The 26,960-nt window shown below is 47.5% G+C and overlaps 2 protein-coding genes across 4 annotated transcripts in view; one reads left to right on the forward strand and one right to left on the reverse strand.

Annotated features, from left to right (window-relative positions):
* Positions 1–26,960, reverse strand: part of NTN1 (netrin 1) — a 431,580-nt gene that overhangs the window by 254,177 nt on the left and 150,443 nt on the right. Inside the window, exon 1 of one of the 2 annotated variants that reach the window (XM_068263272.1) lies at positions 8,561–8,626. The exons of the other annotated variant lie outside the window; for it this stretch is intronic. The gene's annotated coding sequence lies outside the window, so the exon portion shown is untranslated. Of the gene's footprint in view, positions 1–8,560; positions 8,627–26,960 lie in introns of those variants that run through there. 2 annotated transcript variants of the gene reach the window in all.
* Positions 1–26,960, forward strand: part of PIK3R5 (phosphoinositide-3-kinase regulatory subunit 5) — a 139,450-nt gene that overhangs the window by 7,279 nt on the left and 105,211 nt on the right. The window lies entirely within an intron of this gene.

Here is a 26,960-nt window from a genome sequence, read left to right on the forward strand (position 1 = left end):
AAGCAACTATTGCGCCTGCGCATAAAAAAGTTCCACGGAGAAATAGTGAAATGCGCATGTCAAGCCTAGTACGAACGGCCGTTTCCAACGATGTACTACTTTTGCAAACGATCGTCGTTGGTTAAAATCCGCCGAGACAGAACTTTCTTTTGTAGCGATTTGGCTCGTTCGTCGTTTGCCTTAATAGTCGGTGGTTCGTTTTTTGTAACGATCGTCGTTGGTAAAGATCGGGGAACGATCGTTACAAACGACTATAGTCGCATGTGTGTACGCACCTTTAGGGATGGTCAGTGGAGTCAATGCTGGATTATGCAAATTCCGAATGCAAATTTATGCAGCTTGAAAATAGACCAATCAAATCCCATCAAGATAGATTTCGAACGGTCAATTTTCAATTTGCATAAATTTGCATTCAATTCCATAATCCTGCATCAACTCAGAGTTATCTGCATCTCGCAGTCCATCCCCATCAACAACCATCTCTACAATGGATAGGCACTTTTCATATTTGTTAAAATGTTATGCATGTTTAAGAGTAGTGAGTTCAGGCAGCTGATAAGATACCCCTTAACCACTGGCTAGGTGTTATCGCATACCCACAGAGCATTTTTCTCCATGCGCACACCGCCATTCCAACTCGTCCATCATATGAGCAGCAGCTGTGTAGAGTAATTTCACAAGGAATTGTGTGCTAACCATGGTTTGGTTCTTTGGAGCTGCTTCCAGTAGGTGGTGCTATAGGCAACTGCCTAGGTTGTCTATGTATAAAACCAGCCCTGCAGCTAGCACACCAATCTCCTGCTAGAACCATGGCAGACTGTTTTAAACTAGGAGAAAATCTAAAGTATGTGCATGGCTAGATAATTAATAGAGATATTGGCACTGTAGGAATTAAAATGATCCTCTGCCTTCCCAAATCCAGGTTTTATCCAGAATTGAACTTGGTACACACATCCAATTTTAATTGGCCAATGATAGCTTATCTACACAATATGTTCATAGTATTTAAAATCTGTTTGCCCTCATACTACATCATGGGTGTCAAACTCAAATACAAAGTGGTCCAAAATTGAACACTGGGACCAAGCCACGGGCCAACCTCAATGTCTACTGGCCACCTCTCTCCCTTATAAAGTTCCCTGGTGTCTAATAGTCCCCTCCCTCCCCTATACAGTTCCCCAGTGTCTAGTGGTCCTCCTCCTTCCCCTATATAGTTCCCTGGTGTTAGGTGGTCCTCCCTCCCCTATAAAGTTCCCTGGTCTCTAGTGGCCCCCACCCTCCAATATACAGTTCCCTGGTGATTCTAGGCCTTCACCCCCAATATGGCTTACCAGGTGGTCTACAGTGTGCCAAACCTAATGCAAAGTGGGGAAACCACTTGGGAGCTACATGTAATGGCTCTGAGGGCCAGATTTTGCCCGCAGGCCGGAGTTTGACATGTATGTACATCATGGAAGTGGTCATTCAAAATTGGATGTGTTTACTGGGCCTAATGCTTGGTAATCGTGATGCAATTTTCCATCCGATTGACGGTCAAATCTATTATTTCCGACAGGTCCAATCCAATTACCAATCGTTTTTCTGATCGATTTTGTATAGAAGTGATTGAAAACCGATCAAAAAAAATGATCAGAAAATCAGATCAGACCTGCCTGATATAACTGATTCGACACGTCGATCTGCCATAAAATTGCATGGTGTGTACCAGGCAAAAGGCTAGCGACACACTGAAGAGATTCGCCAGTCTAGCTGTGGCATCACCTGTATCCCTTCCTTAGAAAGTGTATTCCTATTGCTTGCTGGGGGTGACTGCAGCCCCCATTCTGCAGATGATCAGGAGAGTATTTTGGGCTGGCAGGTTGTGTGTGTTGTTGTTGGTGCAGACACAGGAAGTGTGGTGCAGAGTGGTGGTTACCATGTTGACAACCAAATAAACAGCTGTTAATATCATAAGCCTCAGATGTGGTCGGGTGTTATTCACATGTATCTCGGTGGAAGCGATTGAGAGATCTGTTTACACACAACAAGGAGACGGGGCAAGATCATAAGATTGGCTTACTAGCACAAGACCATTCACTTTACATGAACCTGGGACATCCCAGAATCCTCCTCACCATTCACTTTCCATGAAACCTGGAACATCCCAGAATCCTCCTCACCATTCCCTTACCATGAAACATGGTAGATACAAGAATCCTCCTCACCATTCACTTTCCACAAAACCTGAGACATCCCAGAATCCTCCTCACCATTCACTTTCCACAAAACCTGGGACATCCGACAATCCTCCTCACCATTCACTTTCCACAAAACCTGGGACATCCCAGAATCCTCCTCACCATTCCCTTACCATGAAACATGGTAGATACAAGAATCCGCCTCACCATACAACATCTGCTGTGTCCACGGTATTTACTTCTTGTATGTTTTTAATTGTACAAATCAGACAGTCCAGATTCTCTTTAACATGAAAGTCTAATAGACTTTCATGTTACCTTTCGAAACGCAATCTAGGATCCATCAAAACGCCCCAGCGATTAGGCGTGCAGTCAGTTATGCTCTGACATCACCAGGTCAGGCAGCAGTCCCCGGCGTTTAGGCGTGTAGTCAGTTATGCTCTGACATCAGCTGGTCACTTTCGTTTAATGTCAGCTGGTCAGGCTGCAGTCCCCGGCGTTTAGGCATGCAGTCACGTTTTTAATGCCAGCTGGTCAGGCAGCCGTGTATTGATAACTTTTGTGGCCGTGTCATTATAAGAAGGTCACAGGATTGTGGTCTGTACAGTACATCTGTATGAGTCACAATGACTTCCTGAAGGCCCTACAGCCTCCGCAACATACTGACCAATATAACCTTGGTTCTTCCCCCGTGACACACACAGAATCTCCCAGCCGGGACTGACCCATGCTGTGGATTTGCATATGTTGTAATGATAACAGGAACTGTCACAGGAGCCCTAGTGGCTGACCGCACTTAGCCTTCTAAACGGTGCCAGCGCACAGATCGTGCGAACTCTGGTCGCAGTCAATGCGCAGGAACCGTTAAGAATTAGCCGCAGACAACTCAGAAGGGAGCCTGTGAGACACGGGTGATTACAACTTCACCCACTGGTTCAGAGTAAACTGCCACCACCTCGGTTATCATGGGACCGTGGAGCCCACTAACTGACTGACTAGTCCTGCGAATAAAACGGTTAAACACACGATATTCTGTCTAGCCCACAACAAACAAACAGTAGCGTATCTTCAGAGACCCGGGATCAGTTCTGTGTGTGTGCTGATAAGCAGGGTAGCGGACAGTGAATGACTTGGAGAAAGTCGTTTATTCACGCAATATAAATAATTGATATATACAGACAATTATTAAAATCAACAATTATTAAAACAGTAATAGCCAGTATAAAAAAAATAAAAGAAGGGAGAAAAATACTTAGTTCCTGGAAAGATGTCCTTTTTGTGGGAAAAACAGAGTTCTGGGTTTCAATCAAAGTTCAGAGTTCAGACCAGGTGGATGCCAGCATATCCTCAAGCTGGCACCGATGAGTTCAAGATGTTTTCAGGGTGGAGGACACTGAGTTTGGGTCCTCTGCCATTCTTATGCCCCTGATTCAGTAGGAGGGAGTGAGGGCGGGGAGCCATACACCCCCTTAGAAGATGAGATGAGCCCTCCCCTTGTCCTGGGGACTAGAAATCATATCTACCCATATATGGGCTCTATCTCACAGAACCGTACAGGTCAGGGCAGATTTATTAACATTTTCAGGTCTGTCTCGATTTACCCAGCGCCCTGATACCAGACATGAGGGGTGGGACCCCTGTGGTATCATCAGGGCACTTTCAAACTGCCTAACTGGCAGTCCTTACCTCAGAATGTTCTGAAACTTCCTCAGAACCAGCACCGGGGCTCATGCTACACTTCCCCCACGTTTGGCGAAGCTGCCATCTCAGGAACCCCAGAAATATGACAGATCTGGGAAGTTATGGATATGCTATGAGACTCAGGTTATTCCCAGGCAAAGGCTCTTTGAAGTTTGGGGCAGCCAGCTAGGTGTCACCTCCCCTGCTGGGAGGGAGCCAGCGGGTCTGGCTTTCCCCCAACTAGATTGCTTCTGCCATGGTGCTTGTCACCTTATACCTGATGGATGGGCCATCAGCACAGCTTGAAGCCAGGGACTCTCCGGGGCAGATTAGGCTCAGGCTCATTAGCATATCAAAAGAGCCATCCAGCCTTTAGGATGGTGCTCTCTCTCTGCTAAGAAAAGGACTTCAGCTGCCCCTACACACTCAACCCAGATTGTATTGATTTGAAGCGCAATCGATGCAGGGAATCGAGTGCGATCGCTTTTTCTTCACGGGCGGTTCCAGGACACGCCTGCGGTCCCGCAACCGTCCGTGACAGGAACTTTAAAAACTTTTCTTAAAGACCATCTACTTCTATGTCCTCCTCTGAGCCAAGATTGTAAACCTATCTTCAGTTTGCTTTCACAAAGTCTCATTTTTGAGCTATCCTCCCTCTGCTCCTTTCACATGTATGCATTTAACTCAACAAATACAGCATCTCACTAAAGTGATTACACCTCTCACACGAAGCTTTGATACAATGTAGTTTGCTGTCCCATCAAAAGAACTTAACACACAGCCATTAATGTCGAAGCTACTGGAAACAGAAGTCAAAGTTCTGCCAAAAGTGTTGATTATTTGTGTGGCCACCATTATTTTCCAGCATTGCCATAACTCTCTTGGGCATGGAGGTCACCAGAGCGTCACAGGTAGTCACTGGAATCATCTTCCACTCCTCCACGATGAAGCTGGTGGATGTTAGAGACCTTGCACGCCTCCACCACCTTCCATAGGAGGACGCCCCACACCTGCTCAATAGGGTTTAGGTCTGGAGGCGAGGCATGCTTGGCCAGTCCAGCACCTTTACCATCAGTTTCTTTAAATGCTTCCGGACAGCTGTGATTGAAATATACGGCCTGTTTGGAGGTGGTTATTCCTGCCAGGGGGTAGATTTCACCTTACCGCGACCGTGCACTCTCAACGATTTCATCGCTCTCTGCCCGCCACAGCTCACTGGCATTTCCGTCGCATCACCGCCCCCTTCACTGCACTTCTCATCCTTCGAGGCCCATGTAATCCGCCTGTACCAACCTCTCCCAGCCATCATTGCGGTCCTATATCACCCCCCATCTGCTCCAACTTCACTCTTCCTGGACAACCTGGCCTCCTGGCTCCCCCACATCCTGTCATCTGACCTCCCCACCATCATACTCGGGGATTTCAACTTACCTATCGATGAGCCTATCTCCACTGCTGCCAAGCAGCTACTCTCCCTCACCAAATCCCTTGGTCTCTCTCAGCACACAAATTCCACCACCCACCGCGCTGGTCATACTCTTGACCTCATATTCTCAAAGTCCACCTCCCTCAGCAACCTGGACATCGCACCTTTCCCTATCTCTGACCATCACCTCCTCACCTTCACTATCTCCCCACCAACAACTTCTCTCCCCACCCCTCAGCCTGGTCGATGGCAGAGAGACCTACGTAATCTCAACCCAAATGTCCTAGCAAGTCCCCTTCTCTCCCTCTCCTCCCACCTACCCACCCTAACATGCCCCAATGAAGCGGCTGCACAATATAACCTTGCCCTCTCATCTGCTTTAGATCAAGCTGCCCCCTCAATCTTCCGCCCTATCAAGCCCCCCAACCCCCAACCCTGGCACAACACCCACACACGTAACCTCAGGAAAGAAACTCGAGCAGCCGAACGGAAATGGAGGAAATCACATCTCAATGCTGACTTCCTAGATTACAAGGCCAAACTGTTACTCTTCCACACTACCCTCTCCGAGGCTAAACAAAGGTACTTTGCAGCACTGATTGTAACCCAAGCTTCCAACCCTCGACAGCTTTTTGCTACCTTCAATTCCCTCCTCAACCCCACTCCTCCCCCTCCCAGCTCCTCCCTCTCAGCCAATGACCTTGCCAACCACTTCACCACTAAAATTGCAACAATACGCAATGAAATTTCCCTCCTCCATCCCTCCCTTACCAATGCGTCTCAGGTTGTCCCCTTGCCTTCCCTCCCAGCGGCTCCCTTGTCTCATCCACCCCTCGCCTCTTTTGCTCCTGCCACCATTGATGAAGTCAGCCTGCTGCTAGTGGCTTCCCCCCCCACATCCTCTCCCTGTGATCCGGTACCCGCGAATACTCTTCGTCCCCACTTCTCTGACCTGGCCCCAGTCCTCACCTCCTTGTTCAATCTCTCCCTTTCCACAGGCATCTTCCCCAAAGCATTCAAACAGGCCACTGTGCTTCCCCTGCTGAAAAAACCCTCACTCGACCCATCCCTACCCTCAAACTACCGCCCAATCTCCCTCCTTCCCTATGCTTCTAAACTCCTCGAACGCCTAGTCCACCAGCGCATTACCCAATACATCAACACCAATGCCCTACTTGACCCCCTACAGTCTGGATTCCGACCTGCGCACTCAACTGAAACAGCCCTCGCCAAGGTGGTCAACGACCTTACCCTTGCCAAGGCCAAAGGCAGTTATTCCATCCTGCTCCTCCTTGACCTCTCTGCAGCATTTGACACTGTTGACCACTCCCTCCTCCTCCAATCACTACAGTCCATGGGCATCCATGGGCTTGCCTTGGCCTGGATCTCCTCCTACCTATCCAATCGCTCCTTCACCACTTCCTTCAATGGCTCCTCCTCAACTCCTGCCCCCCTTTCAGTTGGGGTCCCCCAGGGCTCTGTTCTAGGCCCCCTTCTTTTCTCCATATACACTTCCTCAATTGGCAAGCTTATCTCCTCCCTGGGCTTCAATTACCACCTTTATGCAGATGACACTCAGATTTACCTCCATACCCCCGATCTCTCAGCCACCACCATAAACAAGGTCTCCTCGTGTCTCTCAGCAATTTCCTCCTGGATGTCAGCTAGGTTCCTAAAGCTTAACCTAGACAAAACTGAGCTCCTGATCCTTCCACCCCATGCTGCTGCACCCATCCCAGGTTTCCACCTCACAATCGACAACACAACCATTCTCCCTACCTCCCAGGCCCGCTGCCTGGGTGTCACCTTGGACTCTGACCTCTCCTTCATCCCACACATCCAAAACATCACAAGAGCCTGCAATTTCCACCTCCGTAATATCTCCAAGATCCGCCCATTCTTAACCCTGGACACGACCAAACTGCTCATCCATGCCCTCATCATCTCCCGCCTTGATTACTGTAACTCACTCCTTTCTGGCCTCCCCCTGAAACGCACTGCCCCCCTTCAATCAGTGATGAACGCGGCTGCAAGACTCATCCATTCTTCGCACCGCTCTGCATCCACATCTCCCCTTTGTGAATCCCTGCACTGGCTCCCTATCCGTCTCAGGATAAGTTTCAAGATTCTATGCCTGGCGTATAAATCTGTGCACAAAACATGCCCTACCTACATCTCGCAGCTTGTTCACAAGTATACACCAGGTCGCCCCCTCCGTTCCTCCAACGACCTTCGCCTCACCACCCCGCGCATTTCACACTCCCATGCCCGCCTCCAGGATTTCTCAAGAGCTGCCCCCACCCTCTGGAATGCCCTTCCACCACCCATCAGACTTGCTCCCTCTTTCAACACATTCAAGCAAGCCCTCAAAACCCACCTCTTTATGATGGCCTACCCACCTCCTACCACACAGTAACTCTCTAAGGAATATTTAACAGCCCCCCCTAGTGTTTCCACCCCTCCCTTTAGATTGTAAGCCTCTGGCAGGGTCCTCCACTCCCTAGTGTAATCTACAGGATCATGTGCTCCTGTCCTATGACAGCCTGTACTTGTATTACTGGGCCTACCTAACCAGCCCATATTGCATGATCATGTATTTTGTACAATTTGTATGTATAACTTTGTTCTATGTGTATAACCCTATGTATGTCATCCTTGTATCATTGTATATATTTATTGTCCAGCGCTGCGTAATATGTTGGCGCTTTATAAATACAATAAATAATAATAATAATAATAATATGAAGGCAGAGCTCTGTCAGTTGGTGAGGAGCCGATTTAATTGGCTCCTAACCCTGTCATCAGTGTGAGCAAATCCCATAGGCTTACACTGATCACAACTCCTGATCGGCTCACAGAGTTCTGCCATCATAAAAACAGCAAAGCGGTCGGGCTGAGGCGACGGCTGTGCGTCATGAACGGCGGTAGCAGCAATTTAGTGCGGTGATTCATCGGTATGCAACGGTTTTTGGTGCCCGCGGTCTCAGGTCCTTAAGGGGCCAGAGACAGCTGTTACTAAAGGGGTTGACAAGACAATAGTCATCTTGGGGGGGTGTTTAAGGTAGATATCATGTTGTAATACTAGCCTGTGTCCCAGTTTCTCAAGGCAAGAGGATCATGCTCTGCTTCTATATATCACAGTACAAGTTGGCATTCATACTTCCCTCAATCAACTGTAACTCCCCAGTGCAGGCAGCAGTCATGCAGCACTCAAACTATGACACTCCCACCACCATGCTTCACGGTAGGCAAGACACACTTGTCTTTCTATCCTCACCTGGTTGCCACCAAACATGCTTGACACCATCTGAGCCAACTACGTCTGCCTTTTTCTCATCAGACCACAGGACATGGGTCCAGTAATTCATGTCCTTAGTCGGCTTGTTTTGTTTGCAGGCTTTCTTATGTATCATCTTTAGGTGAGGCTTTCTTCTGGGACGAGAGCCATGCAGACCAATTTGATGCAAGCTGCAGCGGATGGTCTGAGCACTGACAGGAATAAAGAAAATACTGAGAATCACCCATAGCATATGGGCTAGTCTAAAACTAGTCAGATCGGTTAGATTTTTTACTACTGTAAGTAACAATGACATAGAGAAAAATCAAAATAAAATGCATTTTGCTCTTGGACAAACCAAACGTACACTTTATAAGTATGTGTACACATGTATGGTAAATTTTAAAATTCAACTTTTAAGTCACTGGCCCAGAAATGAGATGCTGTGACTCTGGTCTGACTCTACTGGCTGCAGACTTATTGCAGGTGTGCAACTCAAACGCAAAACCTGACAGTCAGGCAACTGGCATCATTTTGGTAATGAAGATTGCAGCCTCCGTACTCCTCTCACTTCAGGTTTCCTCTAAACGACATGTGAAGGGAGAGGGATGTGGAGGCTGCCATATTTATTTCTTTTTATACAATACCAGTTGCCTGGCTGTCCTGCTGATCTATTTCGCTTCGGTAGTGCCTGAATCACACACCGGAGACAAGAATGCAGCTCATCCAGTCAGACGTCAGAATCAGAATCAGCTTTATTCGCCGAGTATGCCAGAGACATACCCGGAATTGTTTTTGGAGCACATGGCATGGCGTTTATACATACATACATAAGACCAACATACATACGGCGTAGGGTGGGCTACATAAACATGACATAGTAAGAGGTGTTCAGTCAATCAGGGGAAAAAATGCATGAGGGAACGCAAGCTGTCAGTTCAGTTGTTCAGTTGGAGTACCGCTTGGGGGAAGAAGGTACTCCAGCTTCTGGTGGTTCTGGTGGGGACAGCCCTGTAGCGGCGGCCCAGTGGAAGGAGATTGAAGAACCGACTGCCCGGGTGTGAGGGGTCGGTCGAGATCTTGGTGGCCCGCGCCCTCATTCTGGCCGTGTGGAGGAGATCGAGGGGTGGCAGTGGCAGACCAATGATCTTTTCTGCAGTGCTGATTACTCTGTGGAGTTTGTACTTCTCGCTAGCAGAAGCCCCTGCGTACCAGACGATGAGGGATGAGCAGAGGATGGACTCCACAGTGGCAGTGTAAAAGCTCCTGAGCAACTCGCGCGGGATGCCAAATTTTTTCAGTTGGCGCAAGAAGAATAACCTCTGCTGTGCCTTTTTCTGGGTTATGGTGGTGTTCTGCCCCCATTTTAGGTCCTTAGTGATAGTAGTGCCGAGGAACCAGACACTGGGGACCCTGGAGACTTCGTTATCTCCTATGAGGATTGGGTGGAGAGGGGGTGGGCATCTCCTAAAGTCCACAACTAGTTCCACTGTCTTTGCTGCATTGAGGACTAAATTGTTATCTGTGCACCAGTTGCAGATCCTGTCTATCTCGCTGCAGTAGGCAACCTCGTTGTTGCCACTGATGATTCCAATGATTGTGGTGTCGTCCGCAAACTTGATGACCTTGACAGAGTCATCAGTTGAGGTACAGCTGTTGGTGTACAGGGAGAACAGGAGCGGGGACAGGACACATCCTTGCGGAGCACTTATGTTGGTAGTTCTCACCTTGGAGTAGCAGTTGCCTAGCTTGACCCTCTGCATTCTATTGGAAAGGAAGTCGCCGACCCACCTGCAGAGGGTGGGGGCTACTCCCAGCTGAGCGAGGTTGGTAAGCAGGATATCAGGGCAGATGGTGTTGAAGGCGGAACTGAAATCCAAGAACAGGAGCCTGGCGTATGAGTTGGGCCTGTCGAGGTGCTCCGTGATGTACCCGAGGCTGATATTTATGGCGTCCTCCACCGACCGGTTTGCCCTGTATGCGAATTGATGTGAATCCATGAGGGCGTTGGTGGAGTGCTTCAGGGAGGCAAGGACCAGCCGTTCAAAGATCTTCATGATGGTGGGGGTTAGGGCCACTGGTCTGTAATTGTTGAGGTCGGTGCTACCCGTCTTTTTGGGGATTGGAATAATCGTGGACTTTTTGAAGCAGGAGGGGACCTTGCCCTCCGTAAGAGATCTGTTGTAAATGGAGGAGAGGACAGGGGCCAGCTGGTCTGCACACACCTTCAGACAGATCGACGTCACACCATCCGGGCCCGAGGCTTTCCTAGGGTTGAGCTTGCGTAGGTGTCTTAGTACTTCCTCCTCGCAAACTGCGATCGATGTGTCACCGCCGTCTCCCGGGACGGGTAGAGGGGAGTACGCCCCATTGTCCATGGCCGTTGTCATGCCAGGCTGCATGGGTAGTTTTTCGAACCTGCAATAAAACTCGTTGAGTTCATCAGCCAGTTTAGTGCTGGGGGTTGCTTGCTGGGGTGGAGGCTTGAGGTTTGTTGCTGCCCTCAGGCCTTTCCATACCTCTCGTGGATTGTTGGACTGGAGGCTCAGGCTCAGCTTGTCCGAGAAAGCCCTCTTTGCGTTTTTTAGCTCCCGATTTAGGGCATTTCTGGCAGCTCTGAACTCCTCCAAGGAACCAGACTTGTGCGCCTCCTCCTTCATTTTCCTGAGCAGTCGCAACTTGCTGTTGAACCAAGGCTTGTTGTTGGGGTACACCTTGAAGGTTTTGGTTGGTATGCAGGTGTCCTCACAGAAGCTGATGTAGGAGGTGACATTCTCTGCCCATTCCTCCAGGGAGGGAGCTGCCAGGGTTGACCAGTCCGTGCAATCGAAGCAAGCCTGGAGCTCCAGCTTCGCCTCCTCTGTCCACCTTTTGGTTGACCTGACGACAGGCTTGGTGGTGTCAAGGTGCCTTCTATAGGTGGGGATCAGATGAATTAGACTGTGATCGGAGTTCCCCAGGGCAGCTCCTTGTGCAGCCTTGTACACGTTCTTGTGGGCTGTGTAACAATGGTCAAGGGTGTGGTCGTTTCTGGAGGGGCAAGTGACGTGTTGCTTGTACCTTGGCAGTTCTTGGTTCAGGTTTGCGTGATTGAAGTCCCCCAATACGACAAGGAGGGCCCCTGGATGGCAGGTTTCCCACCGAGAGATGCAGTCGCTCAGAGTGCTCAGGGCCTGCTTTGCATTAGCGTCGGGGGGGATGTAAACACCGACAAGAACAAAGGATGTGATCTCTCTGGGTGAGTACTGTGGCCTGCAGTTGATGGCTAGGATCTCGACATCAGGAGAGCAGCTGATGCTAAGGATGGAGTTTTCGGTGCACCATGCGGAGTTAATGTAGAAGCATATCACGCCACTCCGTTTTTTCCCCAAGAGTGTGGGGTCCCGGTCGGCACGGAGGAGGTTGTAGCCTGGCACCTGCAGGTGGTTGTCAAATCATCTGATCTGCATGCTTGTTGAGGGCAGGCATGGGCAAACTTGGCCCTCCAGCTGTTAAGGAACTACAAGTCCCACAATGCATTGCAGGAGTCTGACAGCCACAGTCATGACTTATAAAGGCAAATGCATTGTGGGACTTGTAGTTCCGTAACAGCTGGAGGGCTGAGTTTGCCCATGCCTGGTCTAGGGCTTAAAGTATTAGAGGCAGAGGATAAGCAGGGCTACCTGCATTGTTTAAAAGGAAACCAATATGGCAGCCTCCACATCACTCTCACTTGAGGTGTGCTTCCAGCCTCCTGAATTATCTCTATAGCTAGAGAAAACTGCTGCTACCCACTTTACCTACCTTGTCCCAGGGTTTAAAGCCTGGTATACACCTTCAGTTTTCATTGGCCAATCAATTACCAATTTTACTACCTCCATGTAGTATCAGGGCTTACCTACACAATCTGTTCATAGTATTCAAAAATATGTTGCCCTCATACTACAGGGAGGTGGTAAAATTGGACAATCAAAATTAGATGTGTGTATGAAACCTTAAAGTGGGCACTAAATAATTTTCATAGAAGAATCACTTGAGCGATCAGATCGATGCAATCGGACAGAAAATGTCATAATACATCGATTATTTCACCATGAATGAACCAATCTGTACTTCCTATCTATCACAACCAATTGTAAAAAAAAGTTTTTTCGATCACCTAAATTGTCATCTAGCAATCACCATTAGCATTGATCACAATTGATTTGTGACATCAACGAGGTTTATTTTCTACCAACCTGATCGCACTGATCTCATCGCCTGGGCGATTATTCTCTGAAAATGGTACCAAAAGTGACCACATTTAGGCCTGGGAACCACTGGCAGCGCTTTTCTAAGCACTTGTGATTTGTAAAGCTCTTGTTAATGCAATGCTATGGGTGAGTTTTTTTCTTAAATCACATCCCTCCAGTGGGATCACACGCATAGAATTATATTAGCAAGAGCTTTTCAAACCACAAGCGCTGGTAGTGCACCCCAGGCCTTAGGGTAGGTTCAAGTCAGGGCGAATGCACAACGGCGGATACACGCATGCCCGTTGTGTCCATCACAGCCAGTCATACCTCTCACCGTTGTGCACAGAGGATCATCCACCAGGCAGCCTAGGCAGGCGCTTGGGGCCTAGTGGGTGTCAAGGAGCCCACCAGCCACCTTCTCTGCCCTCTCTCCACTTTAACTTCGGATCCAGACCTTGTTTCCCACTTATGGACCAGAGCAGTTTTGACAGTATAGCTATGTTCTTATATAATCACCAATAACTTTTTCCCTACTTATGTCAAGACAAACTAGGCTTTCATTGTATGCCATTTTTCCCTCAAACTATTTTATTTTCTATGCATTTTATTGGGAAAACCAGGAAAAAAAAATAGAAAAAAAACATTTCTCAGTTTTTCCAATTCCAGTTTAAAAATAAAAAGTGCTACTGTAGATAAAAAACACAAATTTTGCTTGGCTATTCTTACTGCTTATCACAAAACTTAGATTGTACCTGTCACAATTTATGGTGAAGATATTTGATTCTGAAATATTGCTACAGAGTGCATTTTTTACTATGAACTGAGAAAATAAAAGTATTTTTAATGGTAAAAATCAATCTCAATAGCTCAGGAAACATATATTCCCATTCACCAATTAGTGCTGCATCAGATAGTGCTGGAAGTGTGCACAGGAGCAAGCCCAATCCTGCACGGCATTGCTTCTGCTACAAGACGTATATCTACTGACTCGTGGCTTAGATGAAGTCACAGAGGACGTAGATATACTGCAGTGGTGGATAAAGTGGTTAAAAACAAAAATCTCTGGTTGTGCATTTGGTCTGATCCACCCCCACTTGGCTCCTCCTCCTCAGCCATCAGGGACAAGTGCCACAATACCAATGGGACACCCAAGGATACATAAAACTGTGTTAAAAACAACTAATGACAAAAGGAGGTGACTTACCCCAAAATAAAAATGTCACTGGCAACACGTTTCGTGAGTCTAAGCTCACTTCTTCAGGCCAAATAAAATGCTATCCAATAGATTCAGCCAAATAAAAAACCAGTGGGAGCCCCAGCAGCTACCCATTGGAATTGGCCAAGCTGCAAAACAATCTATTAGCATCTCAATGCCCATCGCTACTCAACCAACCTGCTGATTGTTGCCACATCTCTGCATCAAAGCTCGCTCGTGTCATCTGGGTCAGGGCAAAAACGAGGACAGAAGCGTGCAGAAGTGCTGACGGAAAGTCTTGGTTAGCTAGTGAACTAGGTTATCAAAGGTCGCTGAACCCTAAAGGAACAGAACAGACAGAGAGAGCGTGGACATCCAGCTGCCTGCCTGGCAGGATATAAAGACTGCTGCATTGCAGAACTGTCACATGACTGATCACTGTGCCAGGCAGAGCTCTGCTGGTGACACTGACACACCTGCCCTGCAGTGACCGTACTGTCACATGACTGATCACTGTGCCAGGCAGCACTACCTATGATGGGCAAGGGAAGTAAGGGAGGAGGGACAGCTGGGACAGCCAGCACACTTCTGGTTTTAGGTGGGGGTTTGTAGGTTCATGAAGGATGAAGTCTATGGTGCCAGGACATCTGTGCCTATAGGCTCCTGTGATGTAAATCCGGGCCTGCTGACACACCTGCCACAGTCACATTACTAGAGACCATTCATCTGCAGGGCAGCCTAGGCAAATGGTGGACACCTAGGGCCTGCAAGGGCATGCCTACTCCAACTCTGTCTGTAGTATAACTGGAGAGAAAAGGAGATGTTAACTTTCCTAACTTGCTAGTTACTTTAATACACATTCTCTACAGCATGGAAGTGGCGCACAGTTATTTTAATTGGCCCAGTGAACAGTTGCATACAATTTGCATGCAAGCCAAAATTATTAGCATGTCATTGGCCACCTCTAGTTATAGCTCAGAGGGGTACATCCACTCTCACGCTTTCACCGCTTCAGATGTTATTAGCATCACCTGAAGTGAGAGGTATATGGAGGCTGCCATATTTATTTTGCTTAAAACAAGCTGTTCTGCTGGTCAGTAGTGTCTGAATCGCACACCTGAAACAAGCATGCAGCTAATCTAGTCAGACTTCAGTCAGAGCACCTGATCTGCTGCATGCTTCTTCAGGGTCTGTGGCTAAAAGCATTAGAGGCAGAGGATCAGCAGGACAGCCAGGCAATGAGCATTGTTTAAAAGGAAATCAATATGGCAGCCTCCATATCCTCCATATGATACTCAACAGTTCCGAGACCACAATCCATTTCTGGACAGTATGGTGCGCCCAGGTAAGTAATGGTAATGCTACGTACACACTTGCGACTATGGTCGTTTGAAACAGCAGCTTAACGATCGGTCTGCCGACAATCGGGTAAAGGACTTTACCAAACGATCAATAAGTACAACGACAAACGAACAATATCGGCACGATGAGAAAATCCAACAGGACGGATCATATTGAACGACAATCGTTACAAAACTATAGTGTGTACAGTTATCTGCCGAGCACGATCGTTACAAGGGCCAATGCGCCTGCGTTGGATTCTGCCCAGCTTCCATACTTCCTGTGTAGCGCGGCCCGTAACAATTGTTACATTATAAATTTAAAGCAAAAACTTTGTTTTCAAGTTAACTATTATATATTCTCTTATTTATTGCAACCCCATGTTTGATTGTTTTTTTATTTTATATAAATATGTACGCAACATTTCCCTCTGATCGTTCTTTTCTGCGAGAACGATCGTTAAAATGTGTATGGCGATTGCTGCATCCCATCGTTGCATTCCAATCATTCCAATATTGTTCCTCTGGTAACTATTGTTCCTTGTAAACGATTGTTATCGCAGGTGTGTGCGTAGCATTAGACACCTTTGCCCTCCCCCAAACTCCTGAAGAGGAAGATCTCAGCCTACATTAGTTTTGCAGCCATTAGTAGCAAAATTCATAGGTTATATACAGAAATATATATACAGTCTATTATTAAAGTGAACCTGAACTTCCCCTCTGCTCCAAATGATGAGCAACAGCATAATAACTTTTAAACAAAAAGTATTTCTTTGTTACAGCTGATACAAATCTTAAAAATATAAATCGGCACAGTTTCTACTTCCTGATTCATGGAAGCAGACGTATGGTTTACAGCCTGTGCTTGAAAATGGCCTTATCTGCCATCTTTGCCATAGGCAATCATGTGACACAGAGGAGAGATCAGATTACAACTTGTTATAAGACACAAATGAGGGGGAATTAGACTGGCTAATCTCTCTAATTGCATACAGGGTGCATTTCTCTATGTATTCCTTCAGTCCTACGCAAGAGTTCAGCTCCACTTTAAGGATACACAGACCAGGCCAGACATACTTCACTGACCCGAACTCACTGAACCCACATAAACTCTTACTATAATAGTTATGACGGGTAGGGATAGCAATGCTTAGGAGAACTCATGGACAACCATGTCATCAATTTGATCACCTAATAGATTTGTAAGATTCTGATTGTCTGTGATATCTTCCTGGTTTGATGCATTATCATGACCAGCAAATCAGAGCCTTAAGTCTCATTTCCACAGACTGTTGTACTGTGTGCTCAGCAAGCAGTTGCCAGGCTGCAGTGAGCAGTTACCAGGCAGCAGCGAGCAGTTACCAGGCAGTTACCAGGCAGCGGCATCAGCGAGCAGTTACCAGGCAGCAGCAGCGAGCAGTTACCAGGCAGCAGCAGCAAGCAGTTACCAGGCAGCAGCAGCAAGCAGTTACCAGGCAGCAGCAGCAGCGAGCAGTTACCAGGCAGCAGCAGCAGCGAGCAGTTACCAGGCAGCAGCAGCAGCGAGCAGTTACCAGGCAGCAGCAGCAGCGAGCAGTTACCAGGCAGCAGCAGCAGCGAGCAGTTACCAGGCAGCAGCAGCAGCGAGCAGTTACCAGGCAGCAGCAGCAGCGAGCAGTTACCAGGCAGCAGCAGCAGCGAGCAGTTACCAGGCAGCAGCAGCAGCGAGCAGTTACCAGGCAGCAGCAGCAGCGAGCAGTTACCAGGCAGCAGCAGCAGCGAGCAGTTACCAGGCAGCAGCAGCAGCGAGCAGTTACCAGGCAGCAGCAGCAGCGAGCAGTTACCAGGCAGCAGCAGCAGCGAGCAGTTACCAGGCAGCAGCGAGCAGTTACCAGGCAGCAGCAGCAGCGAGCAGTTACCAGGCAGCAGCAGCAGCGAGCAGTTACCAGGCAGCAGCAGCGAGCAGTTACCAGGCAGCAGCAGCGAGCAGTTAACAGGCAGCAGCAGCGAGCAGTTAACAGGCAGCAGCAGCGTGCAGTTAACAGGCAGCAGCAGCAGCTAGCAGTTACCAGGCAGCAGCAGCTAGCAGTTACCAGGCAGCAGCAGCTAGCAGTTACCAGGCAGCAGCAGCGAGCAGTTCCCAGGCAGCAGCAGCGAGCAGTTACCAGGCAGCAGCAGCGAGCAGTGAGGGCTCGTTTCCACTATCGCGAATCCGCATGCGTTGGATTCGCACATGTAATGCAAGTGGATGGGCCTGTTTCCACTGTAGCGTTGTTGAGGTGCGTTTTTTTCAGCGGTAAAAAAACGCACAAAAGAGCCAACGAATTCGCCTGCGAGTGGAATGCATGCGAATCGCCGCTAATGTATTTAATAGGAAATTCGCATGCGGCTATGATATGCGAATTTTCATGCGAATTCGCATAGGTACCAATGTAATTCAAACAGGCAATGACATGGTTAAATTCGCATATACCCTCACCTATGCGAATTCGCATGCGAATTCGCGGCAAAAAACGCGCAAAAATTCGCATCCACATGCTATTTCATGGAATTTCAACAGCGGTGGAATCCAGGCGATTCTGCACCGCAATAGTGGAAATGAGCCCTTACCAGGCAGCAGCAGCGAGCAGTTACCAGGCAGCAGCAGCGAGCAGTTACCAGGCAGCAGCAGCGAGCAGTTACCAGGCAAAAGCGAGCAGTTACCAGGCAGCAGTGAGCAGTTATCAGGCAGCAGCGAGCAGTTATCAGGCAGCGGCAGCAGCGAGCAGTTACCAGGCAGCAGCAGCGAGCAGTTAACAGGCAGCAGCAGCGAGCAGTTAACAGGCAGCAGCAGCGAGCAGTTACCAGGCAGCAGCAGCAGCGAGCACTTACCAGGCAGCAGTGAGCAGTTACCAGGCAGCAGTGAGCAGTTACCAGGCAGCAGTGAGCAGTTACCAGGCAGCAGTGAGCAGTTACCAAACAGCAGCGAGCAGTTATTAGGCAGCAGCGAGCAGTTACCAGGCAGCAGCGAGCAGTTACCAGGCAGCAGCGAGCAGTTACCAGGCAGCAGCGAGCAGTTACCAGGCAGCAGCGAGCAGTTACCAGGCAGCAGCGAGCAGTTACCAGGCAGCAGCGAGCAGTTACCAGGCAGCAGCGAGCAGTTACCAGGCAGCAGCGAGCAGTTACCAGGCAGCAGCGAGCAGTTACCAGGCAGCAGCGAGCAGTTACCAGGCAGCAGCGAGCAGTTACCAGGCAGCAGTGAGCAGTTGAGAGAGTTTGAGAGGCATTTTACTGCCTATCAACAGTCTGTGGAAAAGAGGCCTTAGGGCCCATTCACACTAGTGCTATAAAACCCTATGGGCCCATTTTTACTTGGCCAAACGCAAACGTGTAGCCTGCACCATTTTCAGGCGATTTCCCGGCGATCGCGTTTCAGTGCTATAGAAGCACTAAACGCGATCGTGGAAAAATCACCGCAGTGTCCAGTGATTTTTTTCCCCATGTAATCGCGGAAAAATCACTCCCGCATTTGCGCTTTTAAGTGTGAATGGGGCCTTACACATTTATCAGCTGCTCAAACTGATCACATGCTTTTCCATCAGTTCTTCTAAGTATAGCCATCCCTAAAAAGGGGTTGTAACCACTTTGTAAAAACAGTATTGTGTTTAAAGGACAACTGAAGTGAGAAGAATATGGAGGCTGCCATATGGATTTCCTTTTAAAGGGACCCTGCGCAGTACAAAAAAACGGAATTTGGAGTTATCTGGGGCTTCCTCCAGCCCTCCATAGACCACGAGGTCCTCTGGCATCCTCAGCTTCCCTCTGCTGGTCCCGCTGGCGACTCCAGTAATCAGCGACTAATGCTATGTACACACTTGCGATAACGATCGTTTACAAGGAACGATAGTTACCACACAAACAATATTGGAACGATTGGAATGCAACGATGGGATGCAGCGATCATCATACAAATATTAACGATCGTTCTCGCAGAAAAGAACGATCAGAGGGAAATGTTTCGTACATATTTATATAAAATAAAAAAAATAAAAAAACAATGAAACATGGGGTTGCAATAGATAACGATATATGATAGTTAACTTGGAAACAAAGTTTGTTTTAAATTTATAATGTAACAATTGTTACGGGCCACGCTACACAGGAAGTATGGAAGCTGGGCAGAATCCAACGCAGGCGCATTGGCCCTTGTAACGATCGTGCTCGGCAGATAACTGTACACAATATAGTTTTGTAATGATTGTCGTTCAATATGATCCGTCCTGTTGGATTTTCTCATCGTGCATTTGTCAATGTACTTATTGATCGTTTGGCAAAGTTCTTTACCCGATTATCTCGGAGGGAGCCCCAGATAAGTAGATCTGGTTTTGTTTTTCTTCTTATGTATCCTTTAAATCTGTCTAATCCACCCCCCTCATCTGAATAATCACAAGTTGTAATTTGATATCTCAGCTGTGTCAGCTCAGGAAACTCCTGCCTTGGCAAAGCAGCTAATTTGTAAACGCAGGATGTTAACCTTATGTCGGCTTCCATAAAAGCAGGAAATAGACACACTGCAGATTTATTGCAGGATTTGTATCGGCTGTAACAAAGAAATTTTCTCTTTAAAGGTTGTTATGCTGCTGCTGATCCCTTAGGAGCAGAGAGGAAGTTCTGAGTTCAGGTCCAATTAATTAGCATGGTAATAGCACTGATAACATGAATATGACGTCAGAGCGACCTGGAGGTCGCTCTGTACTGCGCCTGCACGATCGGCGCTGTCAATCACCGCCACGTGGGCCGGAGCGGACGGCGCAGGAGCAGAACTACTGCTCCAGGTCATCGCCGGGGACCGGGTCGGAGCTCCGGCAAACGGCTGCGGGCAGTGCTGCGGCGAGGTAGGTCCTGGGAGCTTGGGGCTGGAGGAAGCCCCCGGTAAGTAGCGTTTATTTTATTCAAAATTCCCTGACAACTCCTTTAAAGTGAACCCGAGGTGAAAATAAACTGGGGAGATAAACAATTGCATTTATCCTCCTACTCCTAAAAATGACTATTTTTAGACATCCCAGGATTTTATTTTATATTTAAACATTTAGAAAGTAGATTGAATGTTTTGTTGTCTTTGCTCAGTTGCAGTCTATTAAGTGTCCCTAAATGAAAATACATGAACTATATTGACCCTTTCTCTCTCCCTCTGCTCTCAGAAATATGTAGAAAAATGTATTCTGCCAGGAAAACTTTTATGGCTGTAATTTGCCTATCAGTGATGATTACAATTTTCCTGACAAGGTACTGACAAGGCAAAAGCTGCCGCTTCCATCCTTAAAGATTAACTCTTTCAGGCAGCAAAATAAAACAAGTAAAACACCCTGGCTATTAATATGTTTAGTACTGTACATACACATTTATCTCATCATGTCACCTCGGGTACACTTTAACCACTTAAGGACCATGTGTTTTTTTAATGATCGGTGCTGCGTGGGCTCTCCAGCCCACAGCACAGATCAGCAGGCACGCAGGGCAAACAGACTTCCCCCTTTTTTTCCCACTAGGGGGATGTCCTGATGTCCTGATTGCCGCCGGCTGCCTGTGATTTGCGGGGGGGGGGGGGGGGGCGGGCTCCTCAAAGCCCCCCTCCGCAGCGATATTGTCCGCTCCCTCCCCTTACCTCTCTCTGTCTTCCTCTCTGTGAGGCGCAGGACGGATAGGATAGGCTTCAGCCTATCAAATGACAGCGATCCCCGGCCAATCAGAGGCCGGGGATCGCCGATCTCCGTAGCAGCGCCGTATTGATGTAAACAGCGGGGATTTCTTCCCCGCGCGTTTACATTACGTGTGCGAGCCGCGATCGGCAGCTCGCGGCTCGCACGCTGTTCACGGAGACACCCTCCGTGAACTGGCATGGAAAGGCCGCTCGAACGAGCGGCCTTTCCATGCAAAACCACAAACTACCAGGCGCCGCCTATCGGCGTTAGCTGGTCGTACACACTGGCAATATCACATATCAAATCATCTCTGTGCCTACAGTCCCGACATTACTTTTATTAGATCGCATCATTCGTGTCTGAGGCTTGCACCATATTCCGCCCTCTCCCAGCTCAGAAATGGTTAAACACACTTGTAAAAGTCTGAAGAGAAAAAAATTCTACCGCACACCAGGAAGTGTGAGGAGAAGGTTCTGCAAAGCTGCTGTTCACTGAGTTTCTATTCCATCTCACTGTCCCCTCTCACTATTCATAATCACGAGAACAGCATCTACACAAAAGGAAACTCAAAACAGTGCTGTCCATGGATTAGAACATAGGTTTATAAAGTAACAGCAACAGGCCAAAAACCTGCTCAGGAACCGTACAGATACACAAGATATACACCAATGCATTCACTAGAGACCAGTGACATCACTGACTGCTCATATACATGAGAATGCAGCCTATCCAATCACTAGAGACCAGTGACATCACTGACACCTCATCTACATGAGAACCCAGCCTATCCAATCCCTAGAGACCAGTGACATCACTGCCACCTCATCTACATGAGAATGCAGCCTATCCAATCACTAGAGACCAGTGACATCACTGACACCTCATATACATGAGAACGCAGCCTATCCAATCACTAGAGACCAGTGACATCACTGACACCTCATCTACATGAGAATGCAGCCTATTCATTCACTAGAGACCGGTGACATCACTGGCACCTCATATACATGAGAATGCAGCCTATCCAATCACTAGAGACCAGTGACATCACTGACACCAGATATACATGAGAACACAGCCTATCCAATCACTAGAGACCAGTGACATCACTGGCACCTAATATACATGAGAACCCAGCCTATCCAATCATTAGAGACCAGTGACATCACTGACACCTCCTATACATGAGAACGCAGCCTATCCAATCACTAGAGACCAGTGACATCACTGGCACCTCATATACATGAGAACGCAGCCTATCCAATCACTAGAGACCAGTGACATCACTGACTGCTCATATACATGAGAATGCAGCTTATCCAATTACTAGAGACCAGTGACATCACTGACACCTCATATACATGAGAACGCAGCCTATCCTATCACTAGAGACCAGTGACATCACTGACACCTCATATACATGAGAACGCAGCCTATCCAAGCACTAGAGACCAGTGACATCACTGACACCCCATATACATGAGAACACAGCCTATCCAATCACTAGAGACCAGTGACATCACTGACTCCTCATATACATGAGAACACAGCCTATCCTATCACTAGAGACCAGTGACATCACCGACACCTCACATACATGGGAATGCAGCCTATCCAATCACTAGAGACCAGTGACCTCACTGACACCTCATATACATGAGAACGCAGCCTATCCAAGCACTAGAGACCAGTGACATCACTGACACCCCATATACATGAGAACACAGCCTATCCAAGCACTAGAGACCAGTGACATCACTGACACCCCATATACATGAGAACACAGCCTATCCTATCACTAGAGACCAGTGACATCACCGACACCTCACATACATGGGAATGCAGCCTATCCAATCACTAGAGACCAGTGACCTCACTGACACCTCATATACATGAGAACGCAGCCTATCCAATCACTAGAGACCAGTGACATCACTGACTCCTCATATAAATGAGAACGCAGTCTATCCATTCACTAGAGACCAGTGACATCACTGACACCCCATATACATGAGAACACAGCCTATCCAATCACTAGAGACCAGTGACATCACTGACGCCTCACATACTATTCAGCAGTAGTTGAAAAGCGCAGTGGTTAAGGGCTCTGCCTCTGACACACAGGAGACTTCCACTGCGGTGTGTGGCTTTGCTTTTGTGTGCTGCTTTTCCTCAGGTGGTCATCCCATTGCAGTCTGTGCTTTGTAATCATGTGCCTTTGTAAGGTAGTTGTCCCTACGCGGGTCTTGGTCTTTCCACGGCTCAATTTTCGGTGGCAGAGAGTACAAATGGCATTGCTCTTATCTGAGGCAGACACACAAAAACATTTCCACACCGCTGAGCCCTGGGTGATTGCACCCTATTGAAAAAAGCGTGCTGCAATTCAATGCAATGTACAGTAGCAAGATAAAGTATGTGAACCCGTTGGAATCAAAGGGCCCTGGGTGATGGCACTTTGGTGGTGGCGGCCGACTGAGTGTTAAGTGGGGTGCCAGAATCAGAGCAGGAGGAGGAAGATATGTCACGCTTCCGTGTGGAAGCTGAGAAAGATGAGGTGTTCTGTGTCAAATAGTCAACTACGTCCTGACAATATTGGGGGTCGATGGCACATGCCTTTATCTGAACACTGTACTTTGGTCGAAAGCCGCACGAAATCACGACAGCGCGACCTCGAACAGACCTGCCAGGTGGCCTGCCTCTACCTTTTGTTTTGTCCATATTGGGGGGATGAAGTGAAAGGTATGCACTGACTTGACTAATACAATGTGCAGTCACACAGGTGCAGTTAACATGTATGCACGGAGTGGTATATCACACTGCGTGCACTCACGTAGGCAGGTGGGTGCACTGAACACAACAGGTAGGTATATGCAGTGATGGGTATTACAATGTGCACCTGTCACACACAGACAGGTACCGGACAGGCACAGTGACCGTGCGTGCACTCACATAGGTAGGTGGGTGCACTGTGAACAACAGGTATGTATATGCACTGATGGGTATTATAATGTGCACCTGTCACACACAGACAGGTACCGGACAGGCCCAGTGACACTGCATGCGCTCACGTAGGTAGGTGGGTGCACTGAAGTGAACAACAGGTAGGTATATGCAGTGATGGGTATTATAATCTGCACCTGGCACAGTAGTATTTATACCACCAAGGGACCAAAGGCCAGCTGTGACTGACTGACAGGGCTGTATATAATGCAAGTGGGCCACACAAAAAAAATTAGATCAAGACAAGATTAGCTCTTAAAAGAGCTGTTGAGGGGTGTTTTTTTAGCAATAAGAATCAGCAAGGAGCAAGCTAAGAAGCCTACAAGAGCCTAACTAAGCTTTCCCTATAAGTCTCTGCACAGCAGCTCTCCCTTCTCTAATTACTGTAGGCACACGAGTGAGTGAAATGCCTGACGCTGCCTTCCTTTTATAAGGGAGGGGGAGTGGGGCTCCAGGAGGGAGTGTAGTCTGATTGGCTACAATGTGCCTGCTGACTGTGATGTAGAGGGTCAAATTTGACCCTTATGATGCACTATGGGGGCAAATAGAACTTCCGGAAACAAGCAAACGCGAAAGCATGCGGGCCATCTCTAAATGTAAATAAGGGTGAGGAAAGATTTTACAATGGGCAAACGCTGACTAAATAATCTATAAATGAGTGTTGTGATAAAACAATAAGCAATTTCATTCATCATGTTATTTTTACAACAGTTCCTCCTTAATACTGCAGTCAAACAATCTACATAAAAGTTGGAGCACTGACCAAAACAGGAAGGGCTTCTTCACACCTGGAGTGTTTTAGGGTATTTTTAAGTGCCGGCGATTTTTAAAATTGCCGTAAAAGCGCTTGTGCAATGATTCCCTATGAGAGTGTTCACATATGAGCGGTTCGATTCCGATCCGTTCAGCAATGCGCTGCCTGTACCATTTCCGGGGTGATTTGCCTCAATGAAAGGTACAAAGGCCTCAATGAAAGGGAAATCGCAAAGTGCTTGAAAAAGCGCTTTGTATAGCGATTTCCCCAGCGCTTTCATGAATAAATACATTGGGCTCGATTCACAAAGCGGTGCTAACCCAGTTAGAGACTTTAGGCGTGATAACCATTTTTATCATGCCTAAACTCAGTTTAGGCATGATAAGTTTAGGCATGCTAAGATTAGGCATGCTAAGTTTAGATAAGTTTAGATCGCATGCAAAGTCCCGCACGCAAAGCAGCGCCATTAAACTCTATGCAAAGTGCACCAGACTTTGCTAGTGCAAAGCTTTTGATCAGCTGTGCACTGCGTTGCAAAGCCAGTTGGTGCTTAAACTTATCACGCCTAAAAACTTATCACACCTAAACTTATCATGCCTAAACTTATCATGCCTAAACAGAGTTTAGGCGTGATAAAGGGCTTTTCACTAGCGTGCTAACTGTTAGCACCGCTTTGTGAATCAGGCCCCTTGTATTTATTCATTTCCGGGAGAAAGAGTTCCCCTCCTGACTGACACCAGGAAGTGAAAAAACGAATCGCTCTGCAAAAGCGCTTTACAAAAAATTGCAGGTAAGGCCTGGTAGGGCTAAACAAAATTGCGCACAAAAACGCAAAACGATTAATGATGTGAACAAGGCCTAACAAACCCAATCCCAACCACTTCAGGGAACCCCAGTTTCACTCTGTTTTCCAAGGCTGTGGAGTCGGAGTTGGTGATTTCATAAACTGAGGAGTCAGAGCAATTTTGGGTACCAGGAGTCGGAGTTGGAGTCAGTGATTTCATAAACTGAGGATTTGGAGTTGGATGATTTTTGTACCGACTCCACAGCCCTGCTGTTACCCTCGAATCTTGTGACCTCTGCGACCCACAAGGTGCGTGTTTAGCGTGAATGATTGATGGGCGTGGCTGGATGTGTACCCCTTGTTATACACAGGACTGTATTGTATTTTCCGCCGTCCATTAAAAGCGATTGTACTTCCTAATGGGTCTTCCTGAGAAGGGAAGTATTAATAATTCCTTTGTGGAAAAGCAGAAGTGATCAGAGTACGAATAAAATGAAACAATGGGTTTGCATAGTGCTGCGTACTACCGATGGGAAACAACACAATAACAAACTGATCTATTCAAATTCAGCCAAGATACAAAAATAAACAAAAAAACAAAACAAGTTCCGTATTACTGTTATTATTATGTATTTATATAGCACTGACATCTCCTGCAGCACTTCCCAGAGTACATAGTCATGCCACTGACTGTCCTCCAGCGCATACATATGAACTGGCAGCCGGTATATGGCTTAAAGAGACTCCGTAACAAAAATTGCATCCTGTTTTTTATCATCCTACAAGTTCAAAAAGCTATTCTAATGTGTTCTGGCTTACTGCAGCACTTTATACTATCACTGTCTCTGTAATAAATCAATGTATCTTTCCCCTGTCAGACTTGTCAGCCTGTGTCTGGAAGGCTGCCAAGTTCTTCAGTGTTGTGGTTCTGCTATGCACTCCCCCTTCCAGGCCCCTCTATGCACACTGCCTGTGTGTTATTTAGGATTAGAGCAGCTTCTCTCTTCTCTCTTATCTTTTACAAGCTGGATAAATCGTCCTCTGAGCTGGCTGGGCTTTCACATACTGAAGAATTACAGACAAGGACAAAGCTGTTTGCAGGAAGAAACAAGCAGCCTGAAACTTCAGTGCATGAGAACAGGGGGAAAGAAACACACAAATGATCTCTTGAGATTCAAAATAAAGGCTGTACACAGCCTGCTTGTGTATGGATGTATTTTCTATGTGTGGACATGCTGTACATCAACCTACTTCCTGTTTTGGTGGCCATTTTGTTTGTTTATAAACAAACTTTTTAAAACTATTTTTAACCACTTTTAATGCGGCGAGGAGCGGCGAAATTGTGTCAGAGGGTAATGGGTGATGTCCCCTAATGTACTGGTATGTTTACTTTTGTGCGATTTTAACAATACAGATTCTCTTTAACCTGCAGCTGCACAAGTTCCCGGTGGCA

The sequence above is a fragment of the Hyperolius riggenbachi genome, chromosome 12, assembly GCF_040937935.1.
Source record: "Hyperolius riggenbachi isolate aHypRig1 chromosome 12, aHypRig1.pri, whole genome shotgun sequence".
NCBI lineage: Eukaryota > Metazoa > Chordata > Amphibia > Anura > Hyperoliidae > Hyperolius > Hyperolius riggenbachi.